The 14392-nt window shown below is 39.3% G+C and overlaps 1 protein-coding gene and 1 long non-coding RNA gene across 7 annotated transcripts in view; one reads left to right on the top strand and one right to left on the bottom strand.

Moving 5' to 3' along the window:
* LOC122539491 overlaps positions 1 to 13842 on the top strand; it is a 79232-nt gene extending 65390 nt beyond the window's left edge. The window contains exon 3 of the long non-coding RNA XR_006309106.1: positions 13042 to 13842. This is a non-coding gene — a long non-coding RNA (uncharacterized LOC122539491). The remainder of the gene's footprint in view (positions 1 to 13041) is intronic.
* ccser1 (coiled-coil serine-rich protein 1) overlaps positions 1 to 14392 on the bottom strand; it is a 1299391-nt gene that overhangs the window by 5578 nt on the left and 1279421 nt on the right. The gene's annotated exons all lie outside the window — the stretch shown is intronic.

Below are 14392 nucleotides of genomic sequence, written 5' to 3'. Positions count from 1 at the left end.
TTCACCAAGAGCATGGATGAGCACAATGTTCTGAATCACTTTCCATTGGGCTGTATTATGCAAACTAGTGAATAAATGAGTGCTTGGTCATTACTAATACTTCAATTATCCTATTAAGCCAACTGAATATATTCAGTTCCCTCTTCTGTCCCACTGAAATCCACAATGCTCCCTAGCCAATTTGCCCCATCTACCATTCATGTTTAAATAATATGTTTCAATCTACTGAACTGCACTGACAGAAGACATTAATGTGAATCTGCACTATCTCAAACAACTTTGTTCATTCAAACTGAGTGAGTGGAATTTTGAATTCAATAAAAAATCTGGAATTAAGGGTCTAATGATCATGAAACCATTATTGATTGTTGGAAAAACCCATCTGATTCACTAACATCTGTTAGGGAAAGAAATCTGTCTGCCTTACCCTGGTCTGGTCTACATGTGACTCCAGACCTGCAGCAATGTGGTTAACTCTCAACTGTTCTTTGGGCAATTAGAGATGGGGAATAAATGCTGGCTTTGCTAGAGACACCCACATCCTGTGAATGAATTTTTAAAAAGTAAGACTTATTAAAGCATTGAACATTTGGACATTGCTGCACAACTTGTCAAGTTAAAACAAGCAGAAAGAGTAGCTTCTAGCTACTTCTCCTGAAATTGATTGTAGCAAATCCAACTTGGTGAACAACCCTATCTTTCACATATCAAAGATTGTTTCTCGGGGGAAGGAGGGAATGCACGGGTAAATGGAGTTACAGCCATAATCAGACCAACCATGATCTTCCTGAATGGTGATGCAGGCTCAAGGGGTCAAATAGCCCAACTCCGATTTATGTTTTTACATACTGCGATTTTGCACCAACAGTGACATTGGGAATCAGACATTTTGCGGAGTCCTTTTAAAATACAGAAGCCTTGGCAACTAGTACCAGCTTCAACTAAAGTGGCAGGTTTACACAATGGAAGAATGATAGCAGTGTAATGTTTCACAAAACTGAGGGTTAGACATACTATTGAAAAGAAGAAGCACTGTATGTCTGTCATTGACAGAGAAGAGCTGAAAATGTGTTGCTGGAAAAGCGCAGCAGGTCAGGCAGCATCCAAGGAACAGGAGAATCGACGTTTCGGGCATAAGCCCTTCTTCCTGAAGAAGGGCTTATGCCCGAAACGTCGATTCCCCTGTTCCTTGGATGCTGCCTGACCTGCTGCGCTTTTCCAGCAACACATTTTCAGCTCGGATCTCCAGCATCTGTAGTCCTCACTTTCTCCCCATTGACAGAGAAGGTAAAGACCCTAAGACCATACATACAGGAACAGAATTAGGCCATTCAGCCTAGTGAATCAGCTCCCCATTCAATCACGGCTGACATATTTCTCAACCTCATTCTCCTGAATTCTCCCCTTAACACTTGATCCCCTTGCTAATAAAGAACCTATCTATCTCTATCTTAAACACACTCAATGGTTTTGGCTTCCACATTCTTCCACAGCAATGAGTCTCACAGATTCATTAACCCCTAGCTGAAGACATTTCTCCTTATCTCAGTTCTAAAGGGTTGTCCCTTCACTTTGAGATTGTGTCCTTGAGTTTTAGTCTCTCTACTCCACTCTACTCTCTACTCCACTCCATTCAGGCTTCTCAGTATTCTGTCAGTTTCAATCTGAACCCCCATTCATCCTTCTAAACTCCATTATAGCAACAATGCCCTCAGTTCCTTCATCCAGATTGGTAATGTAAGATGTATAATACGGACCCCTGCAGAACTCCAGTAGTCACTGTCTGCTGTCCTGAAAAAAGACCCCTTGTGCTGGAAAGGGAGTCAGGGATGTTTATGCTTCCATGGAATTGTATACAATATTTCACATTGTAAAATGATTGTCATCATTGTTTCAGTTGATACGCACAATGCCAGATTTGATGGTACTGCTCTATGGGGAGCCAACATGGATTGGATAGACCAAATGCCCTTCTTCTGAACCATCATGCCTCCATGATCTCCAGTGATGCAACTCAAAATTGTGTGTTTGCAAACAAATTAGCATAGCCTTTTCCAATGCAGCCCTCTAAATGGTTCTAACAACTGACTGGTTACAACACTCCAGCTGGACAATTCTAACCCAGCAGCATTTCATTCTGAGCCAAATGTGAAACTTCGGTGCTCAGAAAAGTAAAATACATTGTCAGAGTTACATAAGAAAGAAAACTCGTAATTTCCCCTCAAGCAGTCACATGCATTATGCAAAAGTCATGTCACAATACAAATTTTGAAGCCAAACTAGAAGAGAGAAGTAATGGTCAGTACATGTCATGCAGTCACAATGATTTGTGCTTTTGTTAATACAAAAAGTAAACAGAAGAAATATTAATCCCATAATCACACTGCATGTCTAGTTAATCTAATATCAGCATTTAAATATTGTCTAATGCACTGCAAATTAGTGCTGCTTTCTGAAAAATGAGAACTAAAAATAATTGTGGTCATCAGGAACCTTTACAGACAGCCATTTGTTCTTCCAATATAGAGATTATAGCATCTCTCTGGTCATTTTAATAGGCTTTGCTGTATTAACAATTAGCTGAATTTTTATATCCGTGGGCATTGTGCCCTGATTATTCTGGGTTATTGGTTAATGCAGACCTTCAATTTATTACTGCCAGTTTCATATATTTAGGAAGAATAGAGGTTACTACAATCTGTTCACATTTATGAAGTTTACAACCAATTAAGTAAAGTTTATTTCTCGATGAGCCCACTGGACTGCCAGTCTTTATAAATGTCATCCACAGTGAAGAACAAATCGTCCCTTGAGAGGTGCCTGTACTAACTGCTAGCACAAAAACTAACCCAGAATAACATGAAGCTCTCAAAATAAGAAACATTCCCTTTTCAAAAAAAAATCAACAACTGTGTCAATCAGTTTGGCACAGGCACCTTTGATAGGGCTTCACAAACTTTACCAAACTGTGGATCACTGTTCCTCCCTACATATCTCCCAAATTCCTCACTCATTTTATAATTTGCCAAATTCCCTCCTGTACTGTAAGGGCCTCCAAAGTTACCTGCTCACTACTTCAAAACTGGTATTCAATACTAATCGCTTGAAATACCTTATACCTTGTGAAGAGGTGGGAGATGAACATTCTCTGAGCAAGTTTGTTAATTCATTGAATTCTCAAGCTTTTGATCACTCATTAATGAATTGATATTTTGAAGGATTAATGTCACTTCTGTCAAAATTTTCAAATAAAACGTCTTGTAATTACCTATCCTAAAAATAATCAATTTACAGTATAACAGGATTGCAAAATTGTGCAGGTCTATTATTTTGCTTTTAGATAGTGAAAAAACACCAGTTTTGGCTTGTTATTTCCTCATTCACAGGTTGTACTAATATATAAGAAATTATGGACAGGAAAACACCCTTTTGGTCCATCTATTTTTCCCTTGCAGAATGGCAAAGCTATATGTATGACAGAATATTCACTTCCCACTGCACTCAACCCAAATTTTCTCTAGATTGAGATGACATTTAAGTTACCTTAATTGTTAAAGGATTATGGATGAGCACCTCAAAAGGTGCTTTTGTTGCTGTAATGTCATTAAAAGAGCAGTGAGAATTTTAATTTAACTAAAGCTAACTCTGAAATCGCTGATTATCTGACCACACTTCCTGTTAGTTGTAACTGAAATTGCTGGACATATTACTGGACTGAATGAGAGAGCAAAGAAAACTTGGAATAATTTAAGAAATAGCTGAACACTCTGGAGGAAGGTTGCTATTAGATGTTATTAAAGAAAATTGAGGAATCTTATGATATCTCAAACACAGCTCCTCAGTTATGCGATGGAGTAGGTGGAAAGATAAGAGATTTAAATGCTGACCAAGACATCTGGTAAGATTCCTCTGCTCTTCTTCAAGATAGTCCAACAGAATCTTTTACTCCCACTTGAGAGGGGGGAACAGCACCATTTTCTAGCATTCCTTCTGAAAGATGGCATCTACAACAGGGAAGCGTTACCTCACCCTGGATGTCACCCTAGTTTATTGGCTGTAATGTTTGGTAGTCCAGGGTCTCTATCCATCACCCTCAAGCAAAAATAGGCAGGGCCTAATCCAGGGGCTTGCCCCGTGGACAGTGAATGGCATTCAGGCCAATTATTGGCATGACCTTGGGTTTTCAGCCCCAGCAGCAGAGATTGTTCCACCTTTGAGAGGTGTTGGGCAATGAAATCTTCATGATCTGTCTGGTCCAAGTAATGCCATAGAGAGTTGTAACTACTGCTGCGACTATGTGCAATCTCCAACTTTGAGGAGCCATGGAGCTGGAAATAAAGCTTAGTTTGGGGAGGAGTGAGGAGAGCTTGAAGGGCAGTTCAGAGGGTCAGGCCTAGAAGTCCCAAGTGAGGGGGTGGAAAACTTTGGGGACTTCTTATGACGCCATGAATGAAGCATCTGTACCATCTCATTGACCAAATACTCTCACAGTGAAAGATGCCGGGTTGGACACTTTTTGGAATCATTTATCTTGCTATTAGTTAAATCCCAGTTGTGGCAAGATAAGAACGTTAAGGAGAGGATTCAGTGGCCACATAGGAGTTTCAATAGGCTCAAGGATAGGTCAGTAAACCAATGTTAATCTTGCCCTTGGTAACATTGAGGTGGGGTCAGGTGCACAGAGGTAGATGACGGATGCAGCATGAAAGGCATTTCCCAGCCTGCTTGCCTGTAAGCCCATCACTGAGAGACCAGCCCCAAGAGTTTGAGTTTGTGCAGCTGAGTTTAAACACCCAAGCTACTGCCTCAGAACTGCAAATGACTGAATGTCTACCATCTGGTTAAGCTACCAGATGAGTGTGAAACTTTGGTCAGTGAGTACATCGCATGGATAAGAGCAGACACCAGGGCATGTACAAATCACACATCAACAGTCATTCACCATTCTTCCTTGTATCTTCAAGCTTTATCTCTCAGCCAAAACTTTATACAGTAGTCGTCTGCACCCACTCTGCAATGTAACTGAGAAACTGTTTGAGATGAGCTCACTCTATCAAAAGGATACACAGCTCAAATGGACATTTCTCGAGAGAGAACTCCAAACCCACTCGCCCTACCAGTCAGCTATTCCTTGACCTAATTCTGTGTTTTCTCTTGTAGTAACATTGCTGCATAGAAAAAAGGCATTGAGAAAATGATAACTATAATGAAGACAGAGATACTGGAGAAATAGAAAATCAAATTTAATGTTTTGAATTCAATATGATTCTTCTTTAGAATTCCTAATACAACTTGAAGAGTTATATTGTCTTAAGTTTCAAAGGAATCCTCATTGTACTTCAGGTGCATTTATACTGGCAGAATACAAGTAGCCCTGCGAAAGATTTCAGTTGCAGTTCTTCTTTTAAATAAAAATAATATGTTTAGATTAGTCATGGAATGAGATGGATTATCTAGGGCTATATAAATCCATTATGCAGTTTCTTTAATGGCTTGTGTGTTGGTTTAGTGAACAATATTGAAAAGCTGTAGTTCAAGCATCAAATTATCAAAAACCCCTGTAGAACATAGAGCATAATACATTGCCTATCATGAATACAGACTTCACAACAGAACTAATTGTGAACCAACAATCCAAAGAAATAAATTACAATTTGAGGGAGAAATGATGACATAGTATGCTGCTGATACAATGGTGTTTAATTCTTATTGACTGGATCATAAATTAAAAGGCCGTATCTAAAGGGCAGATTTGTTTTTCTCAAAATCTTAATTGTCTTGAAAGATTTGCATGCAGTGATGGGAAGAGGTGACACTTTAGGTGAAATGCCAATCAGTTGAAACAGTTGTGAACAGCAGGCAGTTTTGTGGTACACAACTGAATGGTTGAGTGCAGAGGGCAAGTGTTCAAGCATGACCAGGTTATGAAAGTCCTGGTAGCAACATCGTGAAGCTGAGAACTTCCCTGAGAAACATTTTGAACAAAACTATGGTCAGAAGTCAAGGTCTGAAGATGTTGAACTCAATGTTGAGTCCTATGGGTTGCGAAGTGCATAAGCAGAAAAACTGTTGTTCCTCCTGCCTGCATTGGGCTTCTATTATCCAAGCTGAGGCCTTTTCAAGTAAAATATCTTGCAGCAAAGAGTAATCTTCTGGACAATACCCTCACTTGATTGTTATGCTCTAAAGTGAAGTTTTTGGTCAGATATCTAGTTATTGTGGGCTTTTCTGCCAGTCTTGGTGCTAGAGACAGAGACCCTCAACCTTCAAGGGTATAGTCCAGGTGTTGGGAAGTGGGATTAGAAAGGGCAACTATCTTATTCAGCTGGCACAGAGACAATGGGCTGACTGGCATCTGGCCATGCTGTAACTTTTCTATGATTTTCTCTGTAGTTCAAATTGGTTGCTCGGTTCACAACATTACAGAGGCAGCTCCACATTAAAATCACTTCATTATCTGTAAAGCACTGTAGTGAATCATATATACTATATTATATAAAGCCATTTTATAAATGCAATTTGTATCTGTCAAATTGCCATCATATTAAATTACATTTTATGAAATTGGATGATACCTGTAGTTAGTGGGTGATCCTTTACCCTTCTGCAACCTCACAGTAATATCTAGGTCAGAAGTGAGCAGGCAAGAAATGCCTCCAGATACAATAAGGTTAGACAGTTTCTTGTCAATTTTCTACAGGAGTATCCATGGCACTTGTTCCCTCCATTCAAAACAAGGAAACCTCCACCCTTCTTGTCCTCTATTTTTCTCAATGGCAGCTAAGTTTCTAGCTGCATCTCATTTAATGTCACTGTAGAACACCAAATCTCCATTATGGATCAAGTTCTTACAATCATTAAACATTTTCAAAGTATTCTCTTGACATGAAAAACACTCATCTTTGAAAGATAATTGCAACATTATTCTCTAGCATTATTGCAGTGTAAAGATAATTTTGAATTGCTGCAGTAAATTATTTGTTTACTGTTCTTAAATTTATATTCAAATTTTTGCCTGTAAATTTTACTTTTAACAGACTAAACAAGAACAGCTGGATTATTACAAAGTCAAGACGGACCTGAAGACCTTTAAAAATAGTATGTGGGATCTTAGGATGGAAAATCTTCCCCTCACTATTTCTGACTGGTTCTATTTTTGTTGTTGGAGTTAAGGTGGTGGGTTGCAATCCATCAGACAGCAAACCCAAATGCAGCAAAACTATTTGAACTTCAAATAGACCACACTTCGGTTGTTATAACAGCTTTAACCCATAATGTTAATTATGGAAAAGCCTTGAATGTTCTTCAAAGACTGCTAAGGCCGATTTAAGTTGAAAGTCTCTTAAGTCCCCAGCTCTTTAACTTGGGAAATAAATAAGGCTTAAGCTGTCAGTGAGAGATCAAAACAACAATCCTTCAGGACTGCTGCTATTGACAGTTATCTGGGGTATAAGTTAGAAAATATCATTAACATTTGATCATGCAGTTCCAATAGACATCTGTTAACATTTCCTCTTGGGCAAGTATTATATCATTATGAATGCTCAGCTGAGTTTGAAAAGCTTTATTCATCTCAGAGGGTGTTTCTGGGTTTTGCAGTTCTATTCAGTTTGGAGATGCTATTAAAGGATTTGCTATCTTTGACATGGAGTCTAAATACAAATTTGTTTGTTTTCATAAGAGATTAACCACTTGAGATGACTTAAAGGCTTTGAATTGGATATTGCATATCAATGACAGCTCTATTAGATTATTATATGCTTATTTCTGTTCACTCCTACATGCCCCTAGTGGCCACCGAGGTGAATAGAGAATGAGTGGAAATGAGTGCAATGGGGGCATGAGGTGGTATTGGTTAGGATAATGAGCCGACATAAAAGAGGCATGAGGTCTCATGGAGGAGGATGAGGAGGGGTGAGAGGGTGGAGTGAATGGTGACAAGAAATGAGGAATGACAGATAAGGGTCAAACAGTGTCAAAACAACAGGGATGAATGCAAGATAATGTGAAAATCACACAACACCAGGTTATAGTCCAACAGGTTTAGTTGGAAGCACTAGCTTTCGGAGTGCAGCTCCTTCATCAGGTGGTTGTAATTTCAATATGCGCGATCTTCTTGGAGATCCTCTCCACTTTAAGCCGGCAGTTAGTGGTGTCGGTAGTAGACATGATTTGGAGATGCCGGTGTTGGACTGGGGTGTACAAAATTAAAAATCACACAACACCAGATTATAGTCTAACAGGTTTAATTGGAAGCACTAGCTTTCGGAACACCACTCCTTCATCAGGTGGTTGTCTCCAAATCAAGGTAATGTGAGGCATAGATAGATTGTCACACACTTTTCCCCAGGGCAGAAATGGCTATCACGAGGGATAATAATTTTAAGGTGATTGGAGGAAGGTATAGGGAGATGTCAGAGGTAGGTTCTTTACGCAGAGAGTGGTGGGTGCATGGAATGGACTGCCAGCAGTGGTAGTAGAGTCAGAGGTATTAGGGACACTTAAGTGACTGCTGGACATGCACACGGACAGCAGTAAATCGAATGGTGTGTAGGGTAGGTTGATCTTGGAATAAGATAAATGCTTGGCACAACATTGTGGGCTGAAGGGCTTGTACTGTGGTGTACTGTTCAATGTTCTAATTCCCATCGAACCTTGACCTTCAACCACCCTGCATTGGCACCTGTTCATCCTCACGACCACATCGAATCTGCCTCTAGTGTTGTTGTGTCAGATTTGCATCCCTTTGGAGCAATAATTGGATCTACTGCGGTTCTTTAAACTGAAACACATTTACTGAGCCAGAAAAAATTTAAGATCTCATCTTAACAACTGAGTAACAAAAATCTGACCAAAATGTTTTTTTTTTATTTGAGAGCACAACATACTGCCAGAATCGTTGCCTACGCTGGTCCTGCACTATCTGGTGGAGGCAAATGCCCTTCTAACAGACACCCTGCAACTAAAACTCAACTCCAGCAGAACATTCTTGGGAAACAGACTTAACTCCCACCATGACAGATGGTGAATTCAATAAAAAGCTGGAATTAAAAGCTAGCCTAATGATAACTAAGTGACCATTGTTGATTGTCATAAAAAAAAACTATTTGGTTCACTAATGTCCTTGACAGAAGGAAATCTGACCTATTCTTCTGGCCTTGCCTCCATGTGTCTCTAGATCCGCAGCAATGTGGTTGAATCTTAAACTTCTCCCCTTGCAATCAGGATGGGCAGGTGTGTGCTGGACTAGCCACAGATGCCCACATTGAATACAACAAAACAGAAATCTATATATGGCTAATGACAATCTTTCTAGCAATGCTGGCTTGTGATGCAATATGCTCCACCAGCATTAATTGATTGCCACAATCTATCTCAGGTGGAAAAGAAGCTCTATCATGTTGACTGACCTTTCTGACTACTTTGTATTCTTTATATCTCTTTGTCATCTGTCCTTTTTTTTTCCCCCAACCTTGTCACATTGCAAGACTCTCACTGGAAATCACATTACCAGTAATAATGCTACTGGGGTAAAAACACATTTACCTCACTGGGCACAAAAGGTCATACAAACCCAAATTCCAACTGGATAAAACTCCCTTGACCAGGGGATACCAAATGCCTTTTAGATGGTTCTCCAGGGCAATCTGCACCACATGAAGCAACTCAGGATATGAACTCAAATGGTCATTCCAAGTTTCCAGTAACTAACAAAACAATATCTTAGGTAAACATGAACAAGGACTGATATGCTTCTAATGAATTTTAAAAGGAAAAATTTGCTATTTTGAGATCGATACTTCCATTCCCACTGGTCCCACTAACAGATATCAGAAACTCTGACATCAATCCAATCTATAGACCAGGACACCATAGTACTACCACTAAACTAACAATGGCAAAAAATATCCAAGACTGCCAGTTCTTGGATTGGATGGCAAACCAGTGGAAACAACATGTTAAAAACAGTGCAAGGAAACTCAAAGAACTTTTGTGGACACCTGTATGACCAGATTAAAGATCCTTGCAGAAGTATTATAAATTTAAGTTATCCAGAAGCTTAGGGATGCTATGGTTTCCCATTGCTTTCTCCAAAGCACTGGGACAAACAGTGTTGAGGTGCCAACCAATCAACATCCGTTTCTCCTGTAATATAAATTGTTGTGATCCTTTGAAATTTGGCCTTCTTGTATTTGCCTGATGAGTGCAAAGCAAAAAGCATCAGCAATCTGTCACTCTTTTCAGCAATAATAGAGAGAGCGCTGAAGGCTGTGTCCAAAACCTTCACACTTATAAGTTATTGCATCAGATAACCAGGTGTAAGTTCTTTCCAATTATAGGTACACAAACTCAAAAACTACTTAGAGCTTCTGCAAATTTATACCTCAAACTGAATGCAGTTGTAGATGTGCAGAATGCAATCAAATTGATTATAAAAGATCTTCCAGCTTATTGAGAGGCCTTCTGAGTTTACCATGATGGGAACAACATCAATAGTCAGATCCAAACTAGAAAAGGGCTTTTTATTTTGAAGTGACCATTTCATTTTACTCTCAGCTACATTGTAATTTATATCAGAATCTACATTATCGGTTTCTGTTGCCAAAACAAAAGAGGTATTGTGGTCATTAGTGACAACACCTACAAACAAATGGTTTTCTTCCAGTGAAGCATTTACTTTCACACATAGAACTCAAGAAAGAGAAATTAGCCTTTGTAGTGTAGACTGAGATAAGCCTACAACATTTCAGTTTTTCTCATTGCACTAGAACAGAACTGTCAATGAAGGTCTGAATAATATGCAATTGCATGATATATGAACATTTACTCATTAGAGTCCTCACTATTTTTTTAAACAATCCATAAGTTGCAACAAAGTGAGTGACATGTCATTCCTGTCTTTCCATAAATCAGGCAAAATACCCGGTGAGGACTCACTGGTCACAATTTGCATCCATTGAGTGAAACAGCCTCATAACTCACAAGTGCCAATGTTCCAACTATGTTACGGTCAGTAACCATGAATAGAATATAAATCATTTTCAGCAGCAGCTCATTCTGTTTACTGTTTACTGTTTTCAGAGGAGCAGAGAGAGATTAATCTATGGTGATGACTGTGTCTTTGGTATGCAAGCCAGTGACTTTTCCACCCCGGAGACCAGCCTTACTAATAAAATGAAACTTGTGGAAGAGAACTTCCTCCAGTAACACTTTCAATCATGTGCCACAAACACTAAATGCTCTGTCTTTCACTTACACATTAGCGGCTCTCGTGTACTCACTATCATTCAAATTGGCTCACTTCTTAAATCTAAATACTCAGTCATCCTGATAACATTTATAGGAATTGGATGCAACACCAAAGTTATCTTCTAAAAACAATTGAGTAAGTCAAAAATTAAAATAATTTATTCATCAAGATTGTGAAAACAAAATATGTAAATGCTGGAAATGGATATACAGCAGGTCAGGCCAGGAAATATATAAGGGTACAGAAACAGAGCTAACGTTTCAGGTCCATGACCTGTCACCATTCTAATCTGAGGTCATAAAGTCAAAACATTGGTGTCAGTTTTTGTAGTCACAAAGATTTTGTGGACCATTCAGTTAGCAGATGGAACATAGACTTGGAAATCAATATTGAAGACTGTACAAGTCTGACTGGGAAGAAGGTTGGAGCATGACTTACACATGTAACAAATCTAAAGTCAGTAGTGCTATTTGAACTCCGTGCTGAGTTCAAATGGACCCCATTTTCCCTGTAGCAAAGCTATTACCTTGCAGTATGGGAGTTACAAAATTTATGGAGATGATGTAAAATCTCATGGAAGGTGGATGAGGTTTGTAGAACTATCAAGTGTAAAGTTATTTAAATCCTCAGCCTTTTAAATAAAAAAAAGCCTGCATGTGTCATTTTGTTAAAAGAAATGAAGCTGACAAGTTGGTTAAATCCATAGCCGTATAAAAAAGTGAAGAACAAATAGTCTATCCATGTAATTGAGAATTGAAAATACCTGTTCTAGCAACTGCAACAGCTGTTTCTTGACATTATCCCTAGGGTTATCATTATATGCATATTAATGCTTGGTTGTATTCCATGACCCCCCAGTTATGTCAGCAAGTCCTTGCTAGTTTATGGTATGCTTAACAGTTCAAAGGGAATATTAAGGGATTAACTGTCTTGGGTGCAGGCTTATGAATACAAGACTGTTTTATAAGGGATGAACTACTGAAGGAGTTCTTATATTTTTCAACTGACTTTCACAAACGTGAGTTTTTTTTCTTTAATATCGAAAAGGCCACAATAGATATTTAGACATTAATTTTTTCCATCTCAACCTGGCTCCCAAGGTCTACCATGGTGAATATTGGATGAGTTGGCATTAAGGGTGTAAGAGCAAAGGGTGGTGAGCAAAGGCATAAGTATGATCTAAATTTAAGCTGGCATTGAAGTGATGAGTTATTTAAATCTCCATCCCTATAAGAACAAAACAGAAAACAGCCTTTCCATGCCAATTAGAACTGAAAATATACTTTCAAGCAATTATGACAGCTGTTTGTTGACATTACTCCAAGAGCTGTTATTATATGATAATTAGTGCATAGTTGCTTCCACAAGTTACATTTATGGTAGGTTATGTGGGTAGGCATTAGTTAGCTTGGGGGGAGTTGCTATAAGGAGCCATGGGCAGGGGCAGAACGCAGGGGGGTGAGTGAAAAGATGATTAAGGCATGGGGAGTAGTTTGGAGGGGTGTGAAGAGTGAGAAATACAGGACTTAACATTTAAAAAGCCACTGCAAAGTCTGAAAGAAGCAAATGGGCCTATTAAAGAGACCACTTGGCACTCAGCATCTTTGGTGGTTACTTCCAAACCATGGCCATGGGGCAGTGGGCCCAACTTCACCCAACACCTTCCCACCCTAAAGTGAACAACTTTATCCTTCTGGGCCGGTTCAGTGCTCTTGGAGATTTCCCAAATCACACCCTCTGCTTTGGGAGCAACGATCCAGCCTGTTAACTCTGTTTTTCTTTCTATACAGGTGTTACCTGGCTTGCTGAGAATTTCTCAAGCTTGCAGCTCAAACTGCTTCACTTGCTTTGTCACTCTGCTATTAAGTCGTGCCACCAAAACAAAAACATCTTCAGTCTGAGCTGTTTTATCCACTGGCAGTGTGGCTCTGATGGACTATCGAAGCTCCCTAACCCCTTTTACTATACTAGATTGACACTTTTACATTAAGAGCAGACAATCTCCTGTAAATTATGAGCTTATCTCCGATCCTTTTGATCATCAACCAGAAATCAGCTACATTGCAGATGGACTCTTCTCCCACTTTCACACTGGGCTGCACACGTCTGGGCCAAATCTTCATCCGTGGAGACTCTGTGATGACAACTAATTCCTTGCAGAAAAATGTGGTGCAACTTTCCTGACATCCAGAAGACCTTCAGAACATAAGGAATAGGAGCAGAAGTGGGCCATTCAGTCCATCAAAGTCTGCTCTGCCATTCAATGAGATCATGGCTGATCTGATGATCCTCAAAATGCACTTTTCTGCCTTGTCCCCACAACCCTTGAATGCTGTTACTGATTAAAAAAGCTGTCTCTCTCAGCTTTGAGTATACATAATGACTTGCCTCGATAGCTCTCTGTGGTAAACAATTCCACAGATTCACCACTCTCTCAGAGAAGAAAATTCCTCCTCATCTGTATTTTAAGCATGCAACCTCTCATTCTGATGTCCCTGTCCTCATCCAAAATATTGGGCACTGCCACCTGAGTTTAGTACCCAATGGGAACTTATTTACCTTCTGCCAGCTTTGTTGTGCTGTACATGTACTTTGTGAGGTGCATCCTAAACTGATGACCAATATTTGATGGGTAGATAGAATAAAGTATAGCCTTCCCACAGAACAGATATGTTTGACAAAGTCATTGTTTGTATATAGTTCTATCTTCAAATAAAAACTGACCTGCAGTGATCTCTGGCATTTGTTGTTTTCACTCCAAATTACTGTTTTGACAACAACACTGTTGTATGAATGGACATAGAGTACAAAAGAAGCCCTTTGGCCCATCAAGTTTGTACCGCCAAAAATATACTACTACCTGCACTAGTCCCATTTTCCCACACTAGGCCATATGACAACTTAAAATGCTCAACCTAATCCTTTTTAAAGGCTGTTTCTGCCTCAGTTATCCCCGGCAGTGCATTCCAGACCCCCACTACCATCTGGGTGAAAACTTATTTCCTCAAATCCTTTTTAAACCTTCTGTCTTTCACTTTAAAATAATGTCACCTCATTATCGACCACATGCAACAAGCAAAACAAAGATGTGTGAGCAATTTTAAACCATATGTTGTCTTCAATGACAAGTTGTAATCTTTC

Source organism: Chiloscyllium plagiosum, chromosome 32, assembly GCF_004010195.1.
Source record: "Chiloscyllium plagiosum isolate BGI_BamShark_2017 chromosome 32, ASM401019v2, whole genome shotgun sequence".
Taxonomy (NCBI): Eukaryota; Metazoa; Chordata; class Chondrichthyes; order Orectolobiformes; family Hemiscylliidae; genus Chiloscyllium; species Chiloscyllium plagiosum.
This window is presented reverse-complemented; position numbering and strand designations above follow the sequence as displayed.